Source organism: Phyllobates terribilis, unplaced genomic scaffold, assembly GCF_046119375.1.
Source record: "Phyllobates terribilis strain yellow unplaced genomic scaffold, ASM4611937v1 Scaffold_11__3_contigs__length_659146591, whole genome shotgun sequence".
Lineage (NCBI taxonomy): Eukaryota > Metazoa > Chordata > Amphibia > Anura > Dendrobatidae > Phyllobates > Phyllobates terribilis.
The window spans coordinates 351,194,262-351,218,541 of NW_027362771.1; the positions used below are offsets into that span (position 1 = coordinate 351,194,262).

Here is a 24,280-nt window from a genome sequence, read left to right on the forward strand (position 1 = left end):
AAATAAAGAGCTACCTACCTGGACTCTGTCCCCTTTCAGCTGTCAGGTTCTAGTGACACAAGATGGCTCCGGTGCAGAATTTTATACATTCTACTCCAATTGTGATGTCATGTGATGTCTATGATGTCATGTGCTTTGTGATGTCATCATAGCTGTCACTGTTAATTCAAATTTACAACCACAAAAAAGTTGATTTCATTGTTTAAAAACAATCATGGTGGGTAATTGCAGCCTGTGATTATTTTACATACTGTTATTAATATTCATAAGCTCGGCTTGTAGAATATATAGGTAATAGACTGTGTTGAATGACTAGATGCCTATTAGAGCAATAAGATATACTTTAGTAACATTATCTCTATTTCTACAATCTTTTGGTCTAAGGGCTCATGCTAATCAGCGTTTAACTCGGATGAGTGCAATGCGATAAAAAATCTGCTTGCACTCTGACTATTGTCATTGAAAGATTGTGTTCATCTGTGATTTTTTTTTTCTCCGCTCGGATCGGACTGAGAAAAATAATCGCAACATGCTGCGAGTGACCGCGTATATCAGATGAGACTCGCCAACGTAGGCAGATTATAATGAGGGCAATTTGGGCTATCACCCAAGCCGCCCCGTCCGGGGAGCCCATAGCCAGATTACCCTCATTATATTGTTGTGTGCGCCGCCAATGCGACACACATATCCCGGCAGGCAGGGGCGGGCTGGGCGCGGTCGTGTCTGCTAAAGTCACGTCACGCAGGACACAGTGCGCCCTGCACTGCTGCTTCCCATAGGAGAGAAGCTGGACGGGAAGCGAGCCGGGGGAAGGTGAGTGACATGTGTGTGTGTGACAGTGTGTGCATATATGATTGTGTTTATCTATGTATGTGTGATATGTCTGTTTATATGTATTTTTGTGTATGTCTTCAAATGTGTTTATGCCTGTGTGTGTCTTTGTATATGTTTGTGTGTGTGCCAGGGGCGTCGCTAGACACTTATATCCGGGGCCTGGGCCCCAGTGCATTGCTCCGAAACTCGCTGTAGCTGTTTTGTTTTTTTTCTTCAAATAATTAAACTTTATTAACTGTCTGTGCACTGAGTGCAGGCACCGCGCAACACACAGGGTTTGCCTGACGCATCCCTGCGGGCAGTGTGGCTGCTCTGTGTCATTACCTCGCAGCTCCTCCTCCCTGCTGATCCTTTTCTTCGGGGAAGTCAGGGCAGAGCGAGTGTACAGCGCCACCTAGGGGGAGGAAGGAGGTCAGTGGGGCCAAGTCTGTCAGGGAATACAGCCGGCCATGGGGAGATAAGAGGGAGATTACAACTCTCTCTGTGGCTGCACAGCACATCCCCCCTCCTTTAATGTTTCAGGCAGCTCAGCAGTCGGGATGGGGGAGGGTGTGCAGGGACAGTGCAGGCCTGACAGGGGGTCTCCTGTTTACAACCATCCCTCTTACTGCTGATTCACAAGGTCAGGACTCTTCCAATGCTGCCACTTGATAACTACTGATGAAGAGAGTATGTCTATGTCATGTCCCAGTATAATGTGTATAATGTGTATACAGGTCTTGTCTCTGTATACATGTGTATATACATAATGAGCATATGTGTAGGTCATGCAGGGGCGTATCTAGGCGGGCGGGGGGCACGTGCCCCAGGTGCAGCGGGCAGGGTGGGGGGCGTCGAGCCGCTTAATGCATCGGTCCGAGGTGCCCTCCTCCCGGTGGCAGCATTCTGCCGCCTCCTGGACCGGGATTCGGCTGTTCTCTGAGAGGGCTTTCTAGCTGACAGCCCGCTCAGAGAAGCTGCGGCGTGCCGGGTCCCAGTGATTGTAGACGCGAGTACAATTGGAGCTCTGACCGTCGGCTTAGAGCGACGTCAGCAGTGTGATCAGGTCATGTGATCGTGCTACTGACGTCACTCGCCGGTGCCCACAAGAGAGAGCAGAGCCTTAGTGATAAGTGCTCCTGTGGCTATGGAGCTGTAGACAACGAAGATTCAGCCCAGGGGGATATTAATTGTGCAGGGTGGCTAATTATTAATTGTGCAGGGGGGCAATCATTAATTGTCAGGGGGCAATTATTAATTGTGTAGGGGGCTAATTGTTAATTGTGCAGGGGGACTGTTTATTAATTGTCCTGGGGGGCTATGTATTGTACAGGGGTCTATTTATTCATTGTGCTGGGGGGGAGCTATTTATTAATTTTGCAGGGGAGCTATATACTAATTGTGCAGGGGGCTCTTTATTCATTGTGCAGGGGGGCTATTTATTAATTTTGCAGGGGAGCTATGTACTAATTGTGCAGGGGCTATTTACTAATTGTGCAGGGGGATATTTATGCAGTGTGGAGGGGGAGAGGTTTAATCTGTGGGGGTGGGTGCAGACACATTATTGGTAGCGAGGGGGAAAATGTGTGCGAACACAGTATGGGAAGCGAGGGTGATGGGATGTGTGCTGACACAGTATGGGGAGTTAGGGGGATGTGTGAGGAGGAAATATGAGGAGGTAGGGGAATAATGTGAGAAGACACTATGGGGGAAGAAAAGTGTGAGTGGGCACAGAATAGAGAGAGTAGTGGGTGGGGGATAGCATGGGGGGACAGTGTAAGGTCACAGCCAGGAGGAAGAGTGTGATGAGGGGGCACAGTACAGAGACTGGGACCTATAGGGGGGACACAGTGTGAAGAGGGGGCCCAGTATGGAAAGGAAAGGGTAGTATGGAGGGCATATGTCATAAGAGGGACAGTGTGTGAGTCATATTTTGTGCAGGGAATATAGAGAGGGGCCATTATTTATTTAGGGGATCAATGTAGGGCAGATATTTGTATTCAGGAGCATTATAATGATGCTGCTAATCTTTAATGACATTGTGTGGGGATGTGCTGCGGAAGACCGGAGAAGATGGAAGTCTGCAGAGACGAGCTGTGGATGGGAAAAGTCATCATGTGTCTGGACAAGAGGAAGAAAAGAAAGAGAACGACTCCAGAGACAGCGTCACCTATAAGGTACCTGGATGTAAATGAGTTTTATGATGCTGACATTTTTATATTTTTATTTATGTTAGGAGGATTAAAAATATTGTCCACGTTTGTGATTAGTCTGCAGTCATTCTGTGTGATTGCTGACTTCTGAATTCCTTTTTTTTTGTTTAGGGGAGGGGTAGGATGCAAAGCTTAAACCTCGGGGCTTGGGCCCCTGATCTTTTCAAACTCTAGCAATGCCCCTGGTGTGTGCACATTTCTGCGACCCGTATATGTGCAAATCTGCATGTGTATACATGACTGCATGTGCATGACTGTGTGTGCATGCCTGCTTGTGTCTGACTGCATGTGTGTGTGTGTGTGACTGCATGTGTGTACTGTATCTAGGGAGCTATGTGGTGCCTCCTACTGGATGTAGGGAGCTACGTTTCTTCCTCCTACTGGAGGTAGGGAGCTCCGTGCGGCCTCCTACTGGAGGTAGGGAGCTCCGTGCGGCCTCCTACTGGAGGTAGGGAGCTCCGTGCGGCCTCCTACTGGAGGTAGGGAGCTCCGTGCGGCCTCCTACTGGAGGTAGGGAGCTCCGTGCGGCCTCCTACTGGAGGTAGGGAGCTCCGTGCGGCCTCCTACTGGAGGTAGGGAGCTCCGTGCGGCCTCCTACTGGAGGTAGGGAGCTCCGTGCGGCCTCCTACTGGAGGTAGGGAGCTATATGGGAACTTGTGACGACACAGCTTTTAATCCTAATTATCCAAAATAATAATTAATAATACTTATCTAAATTAAGTAGGCCAGGAGAAATACACTATTATTTTTATGTTGACTTTTGAATTCATGTGTTTCTTCAGGTAGGGCAAGAAACATGAACTTTTGTCATAAGTCTGAATGTTGACTTCTCTTGTAGGTTGAGTTAAGCCTTGTTAACTGATGAATAGCTGTTATTTACATCTTATATCAGCTCCTACAGTTTATTGTACTGTTATCTTTGCATGGGGTCTTTGAACAATGAATGTTTGTTAAATATGTTGATTAACCATTGTGTGGGCCCTGTGGCTTGTTGACTCGCAGAGCAGAGGAGTATAAGCTATTAAGATCAATTAAATGATCAAACAATGGAGAGTTAAACTCATCTCACCTCCCCCTGACCTGTAGAAAATGTCTTGAAGGGCAGTTGCGAACCATATAAGGGGGTTATGACTCTGTATCAGAAGTCTTTTTACAAAACCGCAGACAGGAACACTAAGGGACAGCTCTACAGGACAGCATGGCTCCACCCAGAGGTATACAGATCTGCTCTATTGACTATCACAGAACTCATGGATATATTCGGGAGAAATCCAGGTTGGGACCATCCGGTCACTTGGTTCCATGGATATGTCAGGAGAAGCCAGATTGGGACCCGAGGGTCTCCTGGCCACGTACCTCAATGGATTGTCAGCTTCCTAAGTTTGCCGCTATGTTCTCTCTGTTGGTGTCCACAAAAAGCGGGGTGCCACTTGTTGAGTTAGTTGGCCCTGGAAGTCCCAAAGTCGCAGCTGCTCTGTTCCCAGCGGGCCAGCGGAAGGGTGAGACTGTGTTGTTTTGCACCATCTTGGGTGTTTGCTGGGACTGTTCTATATGTTTATTGTGTGTTTGGTGGTTCAATAAAGTATTGCCACACTGTTTTAACCTCACTCTGTGTTATCTGAGTAGTGTTATGCCCATAGAAGACCCTGTGTCTTCACAGTACTCATACTGTACATAGGGGGATTTTGTGGGGGCTCATACTGTATGTAGAGGGCTATGTAGGACTCATACTGTATGTAGGGGGTTGGGGGACACTGGGTCGCCCGTGGGTGTAATACTAATCAGACAACACAGGGTGAGGGTAAAACAGTGTGGCAATACTTTATTGAACCACCAAACAGACATTAAACCTATAGAACAGTCCCAGCAAATACACAAGATGGTGCCAGTTACAGAGTTTCCCCCTTCCACTGGCCCGCCGGGAATAGAGCAGTGAGGTATGTGGCCAAGTGACATGATTGTCCCAACCTGAATTTCCTCATAACGGCTCTGAGAGTTCAGTGATAGTCAATGGAGCAGATTTGTATTTCTCTTGATGGAGCCATGTGTCCTGGTTGCTATGCTGAATAGTCTCTCTTGGCTGTCTCTTTGTATAATCTCCTCGATACAGAGGCATATGCCCCTTTATATAGTTTCCTATAGTCCTTTCAAGCACACATCCACAGGTCAAGGATAAAGGATGATGATTTTAATCCGCAGGGCTTGAGTATCCACAGCTCATCCCCCCCAGTGTTTACTGGCAAACACCCTACAATGGTATTTAAAGGGGTTGTCCATTACTTTCACATTGATGCCCTATCCATGGGATAGGGCATCAATGTATAATCGGCCGGGGTCCCGCAAGCGGCACACCCGCCGATCAGCTGTTATCGGTAGCGGCGGCTGCCGGCCGGAAGTCCTTACCTGTGGTGCTTGGCTGTCGATCTGTAGTGGCCGCCAGGGGTTACTATACATCCGCCTCCCATTCAGTCATTCAGTTGAATAGGAGGCGGATGTGCAGTAACAAGTGCCAGCCCCTACAACTTAACGGCCAAGCACCACAGGAAAGGACTTCCGGCCGGCGGCCGCCGCTGCCAGCACCGATAACAGCTGATTGGCGGGGGTGCCACTACGGATAAGGCATCAATGTGAAAGGAGTGGACAACTCCTTTTAACATATCTAGCAAACATCCATTGTTCAAAGATCCTGAGTCTCTGTCTTTCAAAACTGGCAGATAATACATTGTAGGAGCTGATATAATATGAATGCCTGTTATTTATATCCATTAACAAAATATAAACTCAAGTGATCAACATATATTTATTATACAAATAATAGTCTGTGTTGATCAACCAAAGAAGAACACATTCAAAAGTCAACATAAAGGTGTATGGCTCCTGGCCTACTGAATGTGTCTGGCATAATTAGGAAAAAAAGCTGTATTGTCACAAGGACTCCTATTGTATGTAGGGGGCCATGTGGGGGCTCATACTGTATATATTGAGCACAATTAATTATGCTGACATCCCCCTATAAAGTCATACAATTAATGTAAAAAAATAATTATAATTAATATGTTAGCATTAATATTGAGCAGTATTAATTTCAGCCTATTGGTTCAGCCTCCACTACAGTCACGGTCTCATGTGGCCCCTCGGGAAAATTAATCTCCCACCCCTGCTCTTTTTCATATAGCGCTATGTTATGCATAGTGCTGTACACAAGGAAAAAATTTGTGCGGTGCGCTGTGTGCGCCGCTGTCTGTCTTTTTCCATCTACAGATGTGCACCAGAGCACCTGTATGTTACTCACATGACTTATCACATGATCTATCAAAATAGGATCATGTGACATGTCACGTGATACATTGGGTACCTGGGGGAGGGGGCCCACACCTTCTAAACTGCCCAGGACCCTGGTTACTCTTAATTCACCCCTGCTCACCAATGCAAGTCAATGCGTGCGAAAAAAAAAATGCACGGCACACGGACCATGCTTATGCCATCAGCTTTTATGAGGAGGCAAGTTCTGGACAGGACCAAGGAAATGCTGTGGATGTTGTGTATATGGACTTTTCAAAAACCTTTTGATACGGTTCCACGCAAAAGGTTGATACATAAAATGAGAACAATGGAGATAGGGGAAAATATATGTATGTGGGTTAAGAACTGGTTCAGTGATAGGAAACAAAGGGTGGTTATTAATGGAACACACTCAGACTGGGTCTCAGTTAACAGTGGGGTACCACAGGGGTCAGTATTGGGCCCGCTTGTTTTTCACATATTCATTAATGACCTTGTAGGGGGCATACAGAGTAGTATTTCAATATTTGCAGATGACACTAAACTTTGCAGGGTAATCAATACAGAGGAGGACAATTTTATATTACAGGAGGATCTACAGTGCCTACAAGTAGTATTCAACCCCCTGCAGATTTAGCTGGTTGACACATGCGGAATTAACTTGGCATTGTGACATTTGTACTGTAGATCAGCCTGGAAGTGAGTAATGCACTGCAGCAAATTTTGTTTTGTTTTTTTTTTAAAAACGTAAAAAGTTAATTCAGAGTGTCATTTATTATTCAACCCCTCAAACCACAAGAATTCTGTTTGGTCCCCCTAAAGTATTAAGAAGTAGTTCAGGCACCAAGAATAATGAGCTTCACATGTGTGGATTAAAGATCTCTTTTGCCAGCCTTTTCTGACTATTTAAGACCCTCCCCAAACTTGTGAACAGCACTCAGACATGGTCAACATGGGAAAGACAAAGGAGCATTCCAAGGCCATCAGAGACAAGATCGTGGAGGGTCACAAGGCTGGCAAGGGGTACAAAACCCTTTCCAAGGAGTTGGGCCTACCTGTCTCCACTGTTGGGAGCATCATCCGTAAGTGGAAGGCTTATGGAACTACTGTTAGCCTTCCACGGCCAGGACAGCCTTTGAAAGTGTCCTCCCGTGCCGAGGCCAGGCTTGTCCGAAGAGTCAAGGCTAACCCAAGGACAACAAGGAAGGAGCTCCGGGAAGATCTCATGGCAGTGGGGACATTGGTTTCAGTCAATACCATAAGTAACGTACTCCACCGCAATGGTCTCCGTTCCAGACGAGCCCGTAAGGTACCTTTACTTTCAAAGCGTCATGTCAAGGCTCGTCTACAGTTTGCTCATGATCACTTGGAGGACTCTGAGACAGACTGGTTCAAGGTTCTATGGTCTGATGAGACCAAGATCGAGATCTTTGGAGCCAACCACACACGTGACGTTTGGAGACTGGATGGCACTGCATATGACCTCAAGAATACCATCCCTACAGTCAAGCATGGTGGTGGCAGCATCATGCTGTGGGGCTGTTTCTCTGCCAAGGGGCCTGGCCATCTGGTCCGCATCCATGGGAAGATGGATAGCACGGCCTACCTGGAGATTTTGGCCAAGAACCTCCGCTCCTCCATCAAGGATCTTAAGATGGGTCGTAATTTCATCTTCCAACAAGACAACGACCCAAAGCACACAGCCAAGAAAACCAAGGCCTGGTTCAATAGGGAAAAAGTCAAGGTGTTGGAGTGGCCTAGTCAGTCTCCTGACCTTAACCCAATTGAAAACTTGTGGAAGGAGCTCAAGAATAAAGTCCACATGAGACACCCAAAGAACCTAGATAACTTGGAGAAGATCTGCATGGAGAAGTGGGCCAAGATAACTCCAAAGACCTGTGCCGGCCTGATAAGGTCTTATAAAAGACGATTATTAGCTGTAATTGCAAACAAGGGTTATTCCACAAAATATTAAACATAGGAGTTGTATAATAATTGACCCACACTTTTATGTTTAAAATTTAATAAAATTCAACTGAGCAACATAACTTTTTGGTTTGTAAGATTTATGCTTCTGTTCATAAAACCTACTCTCATTTGCAGTTTGAAGGCTCTAACTTATTTGCATCTTATCAAACCAGCTAAATCTGCAGGGGGTTGAATACTACTTGTAGGCACTGTATGTAAACTAGAAGCTTGGGCTGATAAATGGCAAATGAGCTTTAATGGGGATTAATGTAAGGTAATGCACTTGGGCAGAGGAAATAAAATGTATAACTATATGTGACGCGCCCCCTGGGCCGTGGGGTACCCGGAGCCGGGCCTGTAGATGCTGGGGGTTGTAGTCACCATGGTGGTGACCCGGTCTGTGACCCAGGTGGTCAATCTAAGGGTAGTTTATGTATATCTGTTATGTATAGTCCGACTACGCCACCTGTGGAATGCGGTTATTGGGAACCGCCGCTGCGGAGCAGTCCGCTGAAGCTGGTGGTATGTGCAGCAAGGTGATGTAACTCCCCACAGGAAGAGTGGAGCTTCAGGGCAGCGTGTATGGATGATGGTGGTGGTAGTGCAAGGTATCAGTAATGACCACATGGAGTCTTTGCAGTGCAGTCCCAGGGTCTTTACTGTCGGCAACTATATGGGCCCCAACGGGAGTACCGGCTAGTGATGAGGGCCTGATCAGTCTGGGAACAATCCTAGAGTCCTCCTGGCCAAGTGAAGTTGTAGGCCTGCCGTTCTGACTATACTCTTTGGCTATCCCGCTTATAGTCATGTTGTAGCCCACGTCCCTGAGTGTAACGTGCTGTGCTCACCCGTATGGCTGGCGACTCGGGCCTTGTGTATTCCTCGCTCCTCTGTGGCGGTACGGGTCCTTTCGTGTGGCTGAGCCTCCGGGCTTCTGTTGGGCAAGGAGACCTGCAATCTCCTGCCCTGCGGTATCTGCTGCTGGGTATGCAATCTCCACAGCCTCGGACTCCGGCTTCCGGTCCTCTGTGGATACTAGCCAGGACGAGCTAGCTCCAGCTCCAGTCCCTGGCTCTGTACTCCTTCGTGTCCTGCTTGACTCCACACACTGAACTCTAGACTCACTCTCTAACCCTGCCTCCAGATCCAGTTATAAAGGGCAGGATCCTCCCCTTTCTGGTCTGGGGCAGGAGGTGTTGCATGTTATGTGTTCCTGACCAGGAAACTCCTGTTTTGCTCCCAGACATGGTATTACTACCACTGTGGCAACCAGACCCTCTGGGGTGCCACATATGCTTAATTGTAAAACACTGGGCAAAACTGTAACTGAAAAAGACTTGGGTGTATTGGTAGACAACAAGCTCACATTTGGGGGCCAGTGTCAGGCAGCTGCTACAAAGGCAAATAAAATAATGGGATGTATTAAAAGAGGCAAAGATGCTCATGAGGAGGACATAATTTTACCGCTATACAAGACAGTAGTGCGACCACACTTAGAATACTGTGTACAGTTCTGGTCTCCAGTGTATAAGAAAGACATAGCTGAACTAGAGCGGGTGCAGAGAAGAGCGACCAAGGTTATTAGAGGACTGGGGTTCTGCAATACCAAGACAGGTTATTACACCTGGGGTTATTTAGTTTGGAAAAATGAAGGCTTAGGGGTGATCTTACTACTATGTACAAATATATGAGAGGACAGTACAAAGACCTTTCTACTGATCTTTTTACTGAGGCCTGAGACGGGGACAAGGGGGCATCTTCTACGTCTGGCGGAAAGAAGGTTTAATCATAATCACAGATGCGGATTCTTTACTGTAAGAGCAGTGAGACTATGAAACTCTCTGCCGCATGATGTAATGAGTGATTCACTATAAAAATTTAAGAAGGGCCTGGATGCCTTTCTTGAAAAGTATAATATTACAGGTTATATATACTAGATTCCTTGATAGGGTGTTGATCCTGGAACTAGTCTGATTGTCGTATGGAGTCAGGAAGGAATTTTTTTCCCCAATGTGGAGCTTAGTGTTTGCCACATGTTTTTTTTTGCCTCCTCTGGATCAATATGTTAGGCTTCGGGTTGAACTAGATGGACTTAGTAACATAGTCTTCCTTCAACCTTAAAAACTATGTATAGCATCCATATAATACGCACCTATGTAACACCCTTCAGTGGCTGTGGTGGCATCTCGGCGCAGAAATTCTGAGTCTCCGATCTTCATCTGGCCTTGTTTTCTGTGTTTTGGCCATCATGTCAACAAGACAAGGGTGTTTGGGGCAAGAGACATGTTGGTGAGGGGGTTGTTGGCGGCCGTGATGCTGGCACTGGAGGTGGCTGCCAAGATGCTGGCACTGGAGGTGGTTGCCATGATGCTGTCACTGTAGGTGGTGATGGCTGCCAAGATGCTGTGACTGGAGGTGGTATTGGTGGCTGCCGTGATACTGGCACTTTAGGTGATGGTGGCTGCCGTGATGCTGACAATGGAGGTGGTGGCTGCCGTGATGGTGGGTCTGCTGAGTGACCTTCTTGGGGGTCTAATCACCGGTTTTTGTTGACCTCAGAAAGCTGCTCACTTTCGAGGAATTCAAAAATGGCCATTGGTAAATTTGGTGGCATGGTGACGGACAATACAATTTGGAGGGTGGCCCTGTTCTGCAGCCTCAAAGAAAAGGGAACATGCTTGAAATAATGGGCCAGGCTTAGACAAAAATCCTCCTGCCCATCCTCATTCACAGGTATTCCCATGTGGTGTACGCCAGTGGTGGTGATGGGGGGGCCCTCTTTCGGCAGTAGTGAAGCTGGCTTACTGGTGCATGAAGGGAGGTGTCGAGGGGCTGTGGTGTGCTGGTGCTCTCCACAGGCTCTTCTTCTTCCGAGCTGGCGGTATTTCCCTTTTTGGTCCGGTCAGATCTGTAAGGTCAGGGATGAAAGGGTAAAAAGCATTTATTATTATTATTATTATTATGCAAAATCCTAATCAAAACATTACACAAACAAACTGAAAAAGGTAGCCACTTACGGACGAAGATCTAGGACTGGGGCCAAAAACTGGAGCCGGTCATAATATAGGTATGGCCATTTTTTTAAGACCACACCCACTCTTCCTACACTGTTGTCGCTCACAGCAGAACTGGTCCCAGCAACTCCTACATAACCTTGTCACTACACCCACTGGAAAGAAAATAGGAATAGATTATATAATTTTTTTATAGGTAAAAGATGCTGTATGCAATAACATGTATAATGTGTATTCTAAGATCACTACTGCTAGTATAATGGTTATTTTTCTTTGTCTTTTTGTGTGTTTATGCTGGGTTGCCAAATTTTCGAGTTTGGCGATATTTTTTGGACCAAAAATTACACACCTAATGTTCTGGCTTCAATAGTTATTTGTTAGACCTCACCTACAAAATAACACATATTCAGACAATCCTAATATCCCGTTCATATTTGCCGTTCTTATATCCTCTTGAATCTGCTGTGAGCTGTCTTTCAAATTAGGATATAGTTGGCAGCAAATATAGTTCCACGGTGCCTGCAGGTGACTCTGGTCCCCATAGCCATCATCCCTTCTGTTCCACAATTCTGGTCTTTGCTGAACCAGAACCAGCATCATTTCGACATCAATGGTGCTAGCCATGTTGTTGGTTTCTGTAGAGGCGTGTTTTTTTTTTTTTTCACTTTATATCATCCTTTGTCCCAAAAGATGAGCTTCCACCCTTTAGTCCACTTCCCTCACTTACCCCCTATGTCTCCACTCCTGTTGCCGATCACCCACTCCTGGCCCTGATTACAGTTCTGACCTTATTATAATTTTGTAATGTTTATTTGTTTTATATTTATATTTGTTTTATTTAATGTTTTCATCATTTTTAATACATTTTGTTTTTTCTTATCTGCTTGTTTTTTTCTTTGCTACCTTATACAAAATGGTAGTTTAAATGTAATGTTAAAGCATATCTGAATTTCACAGAAATCTTGGGGAAATTTAAAAAGATTTTGAGAAAGGGGGGGGCTTCAAATACATAAGTAGGGCTATAGCAGTGATGACTTGGCCCAGGAACTTGGGATCTTATATTGTCTATTCATATTTACTCTAGTCTACAACATTTTGGCGTTGTTTTACTTCCTTACAAATTTGGGTATTTATTTAAAAAAAAAATCGGGTGGGGTCCCCCTCATTTTCTTAACCAGCTGAGGGAAAGCAGTGGGCTGGTGGTGTTGTTCTGGGAATGGGCCACTATTTATGGATATTCCCAGCTTATAAATAACAGCTCACAGCTGTTTGTGTAGCCTTTACTGGTTATTAAAAGGGGGTATCCCCCAAAAAATTTCTTGGGGTTCTCCCAAGTTTTAATAACCAGCAAAGGCTAAACACACAGCTGCGGGCTGATATGAATAGGTTGAGAAGGGGCCATGGATATTGGCCTCCTCTCAGACTAATAACATCGGCCCTCAGCCACCCCAGAAATGGCACATCCATTAGATGGGCCAATTCTGGTGCTTAGCCTCGGCTCTTCTCACTTGCCTTGGTGCGTTGGCAAGTGGAGTAATGGTTTTGGGGTTGATGTCAGCTATTTCATGTTTGCTGACATCAAGCCCAGGGGTTAGTAATGGAGAGGCATCAATAAGACATCCCCATTACTGACTCCTTTAGTTCAAGTAAAAAAACTCACACAGAACAAAGTCCGTCATTTGAGCAAAACACTCGAGGACCCTCTTTTACCCATTTATTAAGATCCAAATAAAAATAAAAAAACAAACTAATCCTCACCTGTCCGCAGGTAATCCATACTCATGATGTAGCACAATGATCCCCAGCTCTGCTATATCCGGATGGTGTGTTGAGCGGTTGCATGAGAATGCGTCTGCTCAGCAAGCCAGCTGGAACTCACTGACAGTAGCGTGAGGACACTCCTGCAGTGACGAGCGGTGACGTCAATAAGCTTGCAACTTGAAAATGCTTTGCTATTTTCTTACAGCCTACTTCTGCTTTGTGGGCCTCCATCATTTTCATTTTCAGAGTGCTAGGCTGCTGCTGAGAAGAAACCATAGCTGCTGTTTTTAGCACAAGGTTAGAGTAGGCTGGGTTTTTATAAAGTTGGGAAATGTGTATCACCTAACTTTTCCTAACGATGATGGTGAACAAGCCATAACCCTAAGGCTGCGTGCCCACGATCCGTAATAGCACCGGTTTGGATGCAGATCACCTGCGCTGCGTTCAAAATGCTGCGTTCTACATTAGAAGCACAGTGGATGGATTTATAGAAATCCCATGCCCGCTGTGCTTCTATTTGACACCGCAAAAACTCGCCCGTGGCGCAGCTTTACGAGCTATAGCGTGTCAATTTCTGTTGCGGAGATGCTGTCTCCGCAACAGAAATCTCCACAATACAATGTATTAGATGCCGTGAAGACCCAGGGTCTTCCGTGGGCGTAACACTACTCAGACAACACAGGGTGAGGGTAAAACAGTGTGGCAATACTTTATTGAACCACAAAGTGGACAATAAACACATAGAACAGTCCCAGCATATCCCCAAGATGGTATAATATTACACAGTACTCACCCTTCCGCTGGCCCGCATGGGATAGAACAGCTGCGACTTTAGGACTTCCAGGGCCAACTACCTCAACCAGTGGCCCCCCGCTTCTGGCGGGCCCTCACAGAGAAAAGGTAGACGCAAGCTTAGGAAGCTAGCAGTCCATTTGAGGTACAAGGCCAGGAGACCTGAGGGTCCCACCCTGGCCTCTCCGAGAGTTTCCCCGGGGCCAAATGACCGACTGGTCCCACTCTGGCTTCTCCGAATGTCTCCATGGGTTCCAGGCGACCAGAGGGTCCCACCTGGCAACCCCAAACAACATATCCATGGGGCCAGGTGACTTCATCGTCCCAACTTGGTCGTCCCAAATGTATCCATGGGCTCTCCGATGGTCAATGGAGCAGATCCGTATTTTTCCAGTCAGGGCCTCGTACCCTTAGGCCGGAATCATGTAGAATCCAAATCTGTGTCTCTTTGGGTAAAGCCATGCTCCTAAGCTGATGGTGTGACAGAGTCTCTCTGATCTTTTGCTAGTCTTTGATTCTCTTTGTAAAGTCTCTTTTAAATCTGTTTTAAGTCTGACTGCTACAGAAGCATATCTCCTTTTAAGTACACATCCACAGGTCAAGGGTTTAGGGAGGGCATTACTCACAGGGCTCAGGTCTCATTGTTTGAACCGATCAAATTTACATAGTTGGTATAGTAGGGGCTCTATAAATCAACATTCAGCTGGCTTAGTACAATACACTGTGTGCAGAATTATTTGGCAAGTTGTATTTTAGAGGATTATTTTTATTATTGATCAACAACTATGTTCTCAATCAACCCAAAAGACTCCTAAATATCCAAGCTTAATATTTTTGGAAGTTGGAGTGGGGTTTTTTTTAGATTTCGCTATCTTAGGAGGATATCTGTTTGTGCAGGTAACTGTTACTGTGCAGAATTATTAGACAACTTAATAAAAAACAAATATAATCCCATCTCACTTGTTTATTTTCACCAGGTAAACCAATATCAGTGCACAAAATTTAGAAATAAACATTTCTGACATGCAAAAACAAAAACCCAAAAAATTAGTGATCAATATAGCCACCTTTCTTTATGATGACACTCAACAGCCTTCCATCCATAGATTCTGTCAGTTGCTTGATCTGTTTTCGATCAACATTGCATGCAGCAGCCACCACAGCCTCCCAGACACTGTTCCGAGAGGTGTACTGTTTTCCCTCCCTGTAGATCTCACATTTTATGATGGATCACAGGTTCTCTATTGGGTTCAGATCAGGTGAACAAGGGGGCCATGTCATTATTTTTTCTTCTTTTAGACCTTTACTGGCCAGCCACGCTGTGGAGTAGTTGGATGCATGTGATGGAGCATTGTCCTGCATGAAAATCATGTTTTTCTTGAATGATACCGACTTCTTCCTGTACCACTGCTTGAAGAAGTTGTCTTCCAGAAACTGGCAGTAGGTCTGCGAGTTGAGCTTCACTCCATCCTCAACCCAAAAAGGTCCCACAAGTTCATCTTTGATGATGCCAGCCCATACCAGTACCCCACCTCCACCTTGCTGGCGTCTGAGTCGGAGTGGAGCTCTCTGCCCTTTACTGATCCAGCTCTGGCCCATCTGGAGTCACTCTCATTTCATCAGTCCATAAAAGCTTTGAAAAATCAGCCTTAAGATATTTCTTGGCCCATTCTTGACATTTTATCTTAGGTTTCTTGTTCAAAGGAGGTCTTTTTTCAGCCTTCCTGCCTTGGCCATGTCCCTGAATATCGCACACCTTGTGCTTTTTGATACTCCAGTAACGTTGCAGCTCTGAAATATGGCAAAACTGGTGGCGAATGGCATCTTGGCAGCTTCACACTTGATTTTCCTCAATTCATGGGCCGTTATTTTGCGCCTTGTCAGGAAAATATTAATGTCAGGGACATATTAACAGAATATTAGCCCCTTCTCCCATGCCCTCTGCTGTAGTGTTTGTCCAGAGATGACAATTATACAGTGTCTACTGCAAATTATTACCACTTGTCAGCACTGAGCTGTCCCATTTTCCTCAGCACAAAAGCACCAATTAGCACACACCTGGGAAATAGCTTATGCAAACGATGCCAGGCAAGGAGTGTTATAACTTTGTTAGGAAGCAAGCATCTTGTCTCTGAAAGACACAGGAGGTAATTAAAACGCTGGCTTGCACTAATTTGCGTGTACCCGTGAGGCTGCTTCCCGAGCCTCAAAGGGGAATTTACAGACGAACTGACTCCGATATGAATTATGAAATATTATGAGTTCCATACGTCCGACAGTAACGGGACCCATATGTTTAGTGACCAAATCAGCCCAGGAATGTATAGGTAGTTTTCCAGGGCTGTAACCAAAATCAGGGAGCTGTAGCGCAAAAACACCAGAATAGCAGATTGCAGCTATGCGATATGTGGTCTCTAAATAAAGATAAAATCATAAGGGAAAAAATGGCATAGTTTGCAAGCTTCTGCAATCAACGAGCGGTGTGTTATCGCAGAATTTAGCGTTTTTAATAAAAATGTACAGGCTGGAGACCGGCCCACATGGTGTCACCACAAGGGGCGTGTGGCCAGATCTCCCCTTAGGTATAAGAGAATCCATGGAGAAGACAGGAGCACTCATTGCCAGGGGGGAATAAGAATTATAAGCAACGGGTCCTGTTCAATAACAGCATAATTTAACTGGAGAGCCCCTCCTCCACCTACATTGAATCGTCTCAGCGATCGTATAGTGTAAGTAATGTTATCTTCTTTCCTCCTGTTTATTTTATGTAACTTAGTATGTATTTTAATGTCTCCTTTGTAACATCCTTATATATATATTTTTCCTAAACACTGCCTCCCTTTTGGATTAAACATAAAATGTAATAGTTCTGTTTCTTTTGTTCTGTAATCATTCCCTTCCCCGAAGCCATATACGCTACCAAAATGCAGGCGTCCGGCCAGGCCTGTATTATATTTCAAACTCGGCCGGTGGTGGCAGAGAGTATTAATAATTGGGCTATCGTGACGCTGACAGTGACCGTACGGAGGGCGTTAAACATGGATTCCAGGCTGTGGAACCCAGGGTGTTGCGCCATATGCTCACTGGTCGCTTACCGATACCTACGTAGCGAGTAGTCTGGATCGCGTGTTCGCGACTCCGTACAAAATACGGACAGCGTGACGGCACGGTGAGATATTGCGTGATCTCCCCTGTGTCGTCCCTCTATGTGTTGGAATTCCTGACACGCCTTTTTTGGCCAACACGCTTCTTGCGACCCTGTTGGGTATTTGCCATGAAACGCTTGATTGTTCGGTGATCACGCTTCAAAAGTTTGGAAATTTCAAGACTGCTGCATCCCTCTGCAAAACATCTCACAATTTTGGACTTTTCAGAGCCTGTCAAATCTCTCTTCTGACCCATTTTGCCAAAGGAAAGGAAGTTGCCTAATAATTAAGCACACCTTATATAGGGTGCTGATGTCATTAGTCAACACCCCTCCTCATTACAGAGATGCACATCACCAGATTTACTTAATTGGTAGTTGGCTCTCAAGCCTATGCAGCTTGGAGTAGGACAGCATGTATAAAAAGCATCATGTACTCAAAATGCTAATTTGCCTAATAATTCTGCACACAGTGTATGTCATTAGCATATTAACAAACATCATTGTTTCCAAACGAAGAGAAGTCAACATTTAGTTTTATACAAATACTGGTCTGTTCTTCTTGACCAGCCACAGAAATACACAAACACTATTGTGTTTCTGTTGACTTATGAATGTATTTCTCTTGGCTTAACAAATCTAATCGTCTGGCTGATTAAGATTATAAGATGTATCGACACAGATGCATTAACTCTGCATGTGTTCGATGAACACATCCGGATTTATCTGCATGCTCGAACGCAGCGCTTTGGACGGAGCAAAAATATGTGCCCAAACTAGGGTGTCCAAACTTTTACATGCCACTGTAAGAGGCGCACATCGCTATTCACGTTACATGTAAAACCGCATGGCAGTGTACACATAGGATGATTGTTGCCTTCAGGGGTAGGAATGCAGCAGAACAGTCCATCGCTCTTACATTCCTTCCCACTTTGGACATGGTTGTCCTCGCCCATTCTGGAACCTGGTAGACAACACACAGCATGTACAGTAGGGGCCCTGGGAGACGCACACTGCAGTCGCAGCACCCACTGCCTCAGTCAGGCCCAAGGCCGTGTTAGTGTATGTGGAGGAGTCATTGCTGGACATGGTCTCCCCATTGAGGGCTAAAATAGTGGATGTGACAGTTGGTCATCCAGTCAACGACCTCACCTCCTCCTGGGCGCTCGAGTTGACCCCTCACCCATTTCTCCCGCTCTTTCTTCCCCTCAGTGACCTTCACCATCATCTGGCCATAGCGAGGTCCGGGGCTGGGGTCTTTTCCATGTACTGCTGTGGCCAGGGGATGAGTGCTGATACCTCTCCAGGGGGCTGTGGTGTACTCACCACCAAGGCTGCCACCCTGCCTGGTCGCAGGACCTCTGTCATGCTTACACGGCTGCCTCCACCTTGGAATTGGGTTCCAGTTTTGGGACCTGCAGAAGAACCTTTTGTCTTGGGGTCCGGAATTGGATCCTGTGCCTTCCCTGGACTTTGGTGGGGGGCTTTACTGAGTCAGTCAACCCAGCCGCACTTCTTGCTCCTGCTGCGCCATCTTCCTTTTCCACTCGGCTTGTCCAGGCCCACCGTAGAGTGCGATGCCGTTGCATCGGCCATCGCTTTCAATAGGTTAGCTGTAGCACTCCATCTTCTCATGCCGTTTCGCCTCCTCCCCAACAATGATCCAGGCCCACTCTGCTGTGGGTGTGCTCTTCCATTGCTCCGCCTGTTCTTGGGTGAGGCTACTTTTGATTCACATGCCCATTTCCTGGGAGTTTCCACCCATTCTCCCTTGGCTTGCTACAATGGGCGTGGTTTCTCTTTCTTCCACGGCGCCCATTGGGGGCGGGCACTACTAACTACAGGCCAGTCTCTCCAAGCCACTTCCCAGGCTGGATGCATTTTAGATATCTTTCACTTCTCTTACGCCCATGATGGGATGGGTCCATCTCACCATTTCGCGCCACTCCCCCGCCATCTTGCAGTCTCTATCCATTAACTTTATCCTCTCCTAAAGACTAAACCCATTATCTTTATCATATGTCTTGTATCTTTGCTAAGCCACTTAACTATATGAACAGTACTTATACGCTGTACATTACTATAAGACAATATAAAAGACGCACATCATTATTCACATCACATGTAAAACTGCATGGCACTGTACACATAGCTCGATTTGTTGTCTTCAGGGGTAGGAATGCAGCAGAACAGTCCATCACTTTTATAAGTACAATGTGGCAGCGACTCAAGGAGAAGTCATTATTATGGGGGACTTTAGCTACCCTGAAATACATTGGGGAACATTAGTTCCAGCAAAGGTAATAGTTGTCAAAAACCTATGAGAAGCGGGGCACTGCTAGACCTAATATTAACCAACAGGCTAGACCGCATATCAAATATACGAGTTGGGGATCACTTGGGTAATAATGATCACAAAATAATAAGTTTTCATGTATCCTTTAATAAGATGTGTAATAGAGGGGTTACAAGGACACTAACCTTCAGGAAGGCAAATTTCCAACGGTTGAGAGATGATCTTAGTGCAATAAACTGGGACGATATCCTGAGACATAAAACTACACAAAGCAAATGGGAGACATTTATTAGCATCCTGAATAGGACCTGTGCACAATATATACCCTATGGGAATAAACATGCAAGAAATGGGAGGAAACCATTATGGCTAAATAGAGCTGTAAGGGGCTCAATAAGTGACAAAAAAAGCATTTAGCGAACTAAAGCAAGTAGGTAGTGATGAGGCATTAAATAAATACAGAAAATTACATAAATTCTGTAAAAACCAAATCAAGGCAGCAAAGATTGAGAGAGAGACTCATTGCCAGAGAAAGTAAAAATAATCCCAAAATATTCTTTAACTACATAAATAGTAAAAAACTAAAAAATGATAGTGTTGGCCCCCTTAAAAAATAGTCTGGGTGAAATGGTGGATGAGGATGAGAATAATGCCAATATACTAAATTATTTTTTTCAACAGTTTTTACACAAGAAAATCGCATGACAGAAAACATGATCAGTGATAACAAAAATTCTCCATTAAATGTCACTTGCTTAACCCAGCAGGAAGTACAGCGGCATCTAAAAATCAATAAAGTTGACAAATCCCCGGGCCTGGATGGGATACACCCGCGAGTATTGCAGGAATTAATAGTCATAGACCATTATTTTTAATCTTTAAAGATTCCATAATAACAGGGTCTGTACCACAGGACTGTCGTATAGCAAATGTGGTGCCAATATTCAAAAGGGGGACAAAAACCAAACTTGGAAATTATAGGATAGTAAGCTTAACCTCAACAGTGGCTAAAATCCTGGAGGGTTTTCTAAGAGATGCTATAATAGAGTATCTGAAGAAGAATAACCTCATGACCCAATATCAACATGGGTTTACGAGGGACCCTTCCTGTCAAACTAATCTGATCAACTTTTTTGAAGAGGTAAGTTCCGGACTGGACCAAGGAAATGCTGTGGATGTTGTGTATATGGACTTTTGAAAAGCTTTTGATATGGTTCCACACAAAATGTTGATACATAAAATTAGAACAATGGGGATAGGGGAAATTGTATCTATGTGGGTTAAGAACTGGCTCAGTGATAGGAAACAAAGGGTGGTTATTAATGGAACACACTCAGACTGGGTCACAGTTATCAGTGGGGTACCACAGGGGTCTGTATTGAGCCCGCTTGTTTTTCACATATTTATTAATGACCTTGTAGGGGGCATACAGAGTAGTATTTCAATATTTGCAGATGACACTAAACTCTGCAGGGTAATCAATACAGAGGAGGACAATTTTATATTACAGGAGGATCTATGTAAACTAGAAGCTTGGGCTGATAAATGGCAAATGAGCTTTAATAGGGATAAATGTAAGGTAATGCACTTGGGCAGAGGAAATAAAATGTATAATTATATGCTTAATTGTAAAACACTGGGCAAAACTGTCACTGAAAAAGACCTGGGTGTATTGGTGGACGACAAGCTCACTGTTGGTGGCCAGTGGCAGGCAGCTGCTGCAAAGGGAAATAAAATAATGGAATGCGTTAAAAGAGGCATAGATGCTAATGAGGAGAACATAATTTTACCGCTATACAAGACACTAGTGCGACCACATTTAGAATACTGTGTACAGTTCTGGTCTCCGGTGAATAAGAAAGACATAGCTGAACTAGAGTGGGTGCAGAGAAGAGCAACCAAGGTTATTAGAGGACTGGGGTTCTGCAATACTAAGACAGGTTATTACACTTGGGGTTATTTAGCTATTTTAATATTACAGGTTATATATACTATATTCCTTGATAGGGCGTTGATCCAGGGAACCAGTCTGATTGCCGTATGGAGTCAGGAAGGAATTTTTTTTCCCCAAAGTGGAGCTTAGTGTTTGCCACATGGGTTTTTTTTGGCCTTCCTCTGGATCAACATGTTAGGCTATGGGTTGAACTAAATGGACTTAGTAACATAGTCTTAATTCAACCTTAAAAACTATGTTACTATGTTTTCCAAACTCAGATTCATTTAACAGACTACCAGATAGAGAAGTGTGATTCATCACTCCGTAGAACAAGTTTCTACTGCTGCAGAGTCCTGTGGCTGATATCATTACACCACTTCATCTGACTCTTGGCATTGTGCTTGGTGATGTACGGCTTGCATGCAGCTGCTACAACCCCTGGCAAAAATTATGGAATCACCAGGCTCAGAGGATGCTCATTCAGCTGTTTAATGTTGTTGAAAAAAAGCAGATCACAGACATGGCACAAAACTAAAGTAATTTCAAATGGCAACTTTAGGGCTTTAAGAAACACAAAGAAATCAAGATTAAAAATGTGGTACTCAATAAGGGTAAATTTTTTTCAGACCGAACAGAGGGAAAAAATGATGGAATCACCCTGAAATTTTAATTTCCAAAACTAACACCTGCATCAAATTAGATCTGCTCATTAGTCTGCATCTAAAAAGGAGTGATCACACCTTGGAGAGCTGTTGCACCAAGTGGACTGACATGAATCATGGCTCCAACACGAGAGATGTCAATTGAAACAAAGGAGAGGATTATCAAACTCTTAAAAGAAGGTAAATCATCACGCAATGTTGCAAAAGATGTTGGTTGTTCACAGTCAGCTGTGTCTAAAATCTGGACCAAATACAAACAACATGGGAAGGTTGTTAAAGGTAAACATACTGGTAGACCAAGGAAGACATCAAAGCGTCAAGACCGGAAACTTAAAGCAATATGTCTCCAAAACAGGAAATGCACAACAAAACAAATGAACGAATGGGAGGAAACTGGAGTCAATGTCTGTGACCGAACTGTAAGAAACCGCCTAGAGGAAATGGGATTTACATGCAGAAAAGCTAAACAAAAGCCATCATTAACACCTAAACAGAAAAAAACAAGGTTACAATGGGCTAAGGAAAAGCAATCATGGACTGTAGATGACTGGATGAAAGTCATATTCAGTGATGAATCGCGAATCTGCATTGGGCAAGGTGATGATGCTGGAACTTTTGTTTGGTGCCGTTCCAATGAGATTTATAAAGATGACTGCATGAAGAGAACATGCAAATTTCCATAGTCATTGATGATATGGGGCTGCATGTCAGGTACAGGCACTGGGGAGATGTCTCATTACATCTTCAATAAATGCCCAAGTTTACATTGATATTTTGGACAGTTTTTTTATCCCATCAATTGAAAGGAAGTTTGGGGATGATGACATCATTTTTCAAGGTGATAATGCATCCTGCCATAGAGCAAAAACTGTGAAAACATTCCTTGAAATAAGACACATAAGGTCAATGTCATGGCCTGCAAATAGTCTGGATCTCAATCCAATTGAAAATCTTTGGTGGAAGTTGAAGAAAATGGTCCATGACAAGGCTCCAACCTGCAAATCTGATCTGGCAACAGCAATCAGAGAACGTTGGAGCCAGATTGATGAGTACTGTTTGTCATTCATTAAGTCCATGCCTCCGAGACTGAGTTATTAAAGCCAGAGGTGGTGCAAAAAAATACTAGTGATGTATTGGAGTGTTCTTTTGTGTGTTTGTTTTTCATGATTCCATAATTTTTTCCTCAGAATTGAGTGATTCCATAATTTTTGCCAGGGGATGTAGTACCTGGAAACCCATGCCATGAAGCTACTGGGGCAAAGATTTTGTGCTGATGTTAATGACAAAGGAGTTTTAGACTCTGGAGTTATGGACTCAGCAGAGCGTTGGTGATTTTTATCGATCCACCATGTGCCAGCACATGGTGACACCGCTCTGTAACTCTACGTGGTCTCCTCTTCGTGGCTGAGTGGCTGTAGTTCCTAACTGCTTCCACTTTTTAATAATATCATACACAGATGATTGCTTGTGGAATATTTAGGAACAAAGAACTTTTACAAACTGAGTTGTTACAATGTTGACCTCCTATTACAGGACAAGATTTGAATTCAGTGAACTCTTTAGAATAATGCATTCACATATGTTTATATGTAAACTCTGACTACATAACTACTGGCTGGATTTCGTACGCCTGCAGCCATGGAACTGAATGAAAACTCTGAATTCAATGATTTAAAGGTGTATCACAATAGTTTTGTCCAAAGAGATATATAGAAGTACTCGTATATACAATCAGTTTATCATACTGTAAAGCGTTAGAAGTTTTGCACTCCTAATTAGAAGATGTAGTGCACAGAAGGAATAGCAATAAGATTCAGATAGAAAACCTTTGGCACTGTAGATATGACACTTGAGATGCAGAGTGAATTTACTAGTACTTTTATTCACAACAGATATACTGTGGGTACGGAAAGTATTCAGACCTCTTTAAAATTTTCACTCTTTGTTTCATTGCAGCCATTTGGTAAATTCTAAAAAGTTCATTTTTTCTGATTAAAGTACACTCTGCAGCCCATCTTGACTAACAAAAACAGAAATGTAGAAATTTTTGCAAATTTATTAAAAAAGAAAAACTGAAATATCACATGGTCATAAGTATTCAGACCCTTTGCTCAGAGACTCCTATTTAAGTCACATGCTGTCCATTTCCTTGTGATCCTCCTTGAGATGTTTCTACTCCTTCATTGGAGTCCAGCTGTGTTTAATTAAACTGATAGGACTTGATTTGGAAAGGCACACACCTGTCTATATAAGACCTCACAGCTCACAGTGCATGTCAGACCAAATGAGAATCTTGAGCTCAAAGGAGCTCAGAGACAGAATTGTGGCAATGCACAGATCTGGCCAAGGTTACAAAAGAATTTCTACATTACTCAAGGTTCCTAAGAGCACAGTGGCC

The 24,280-nt window shown here is 44.4% G+C and overlaps 1 long non-coding RNA gene across 1 annotated transcript in view; it reads left to right on the forward strand.

The window, feature by feature from the left end:
• The first annotated feature begins 1,175 nt into the window (after positions 1-1,175).
• Positions 1,176-24,280, forward strand: part of LOC141166315 (uncharacterized) — a 57,626-nt gene continuing 34,521 nt past the window's right edge. Inside the window, exon 1 of the long non-coding RNA XR_012251275.1 lies at positions 1,176-2,990. This is a non-coding gene — a long non-coding RNA (uncharacterized lncRNA). The remainder of the gene's footprint in view (positions 2,991-24,280) is intronic.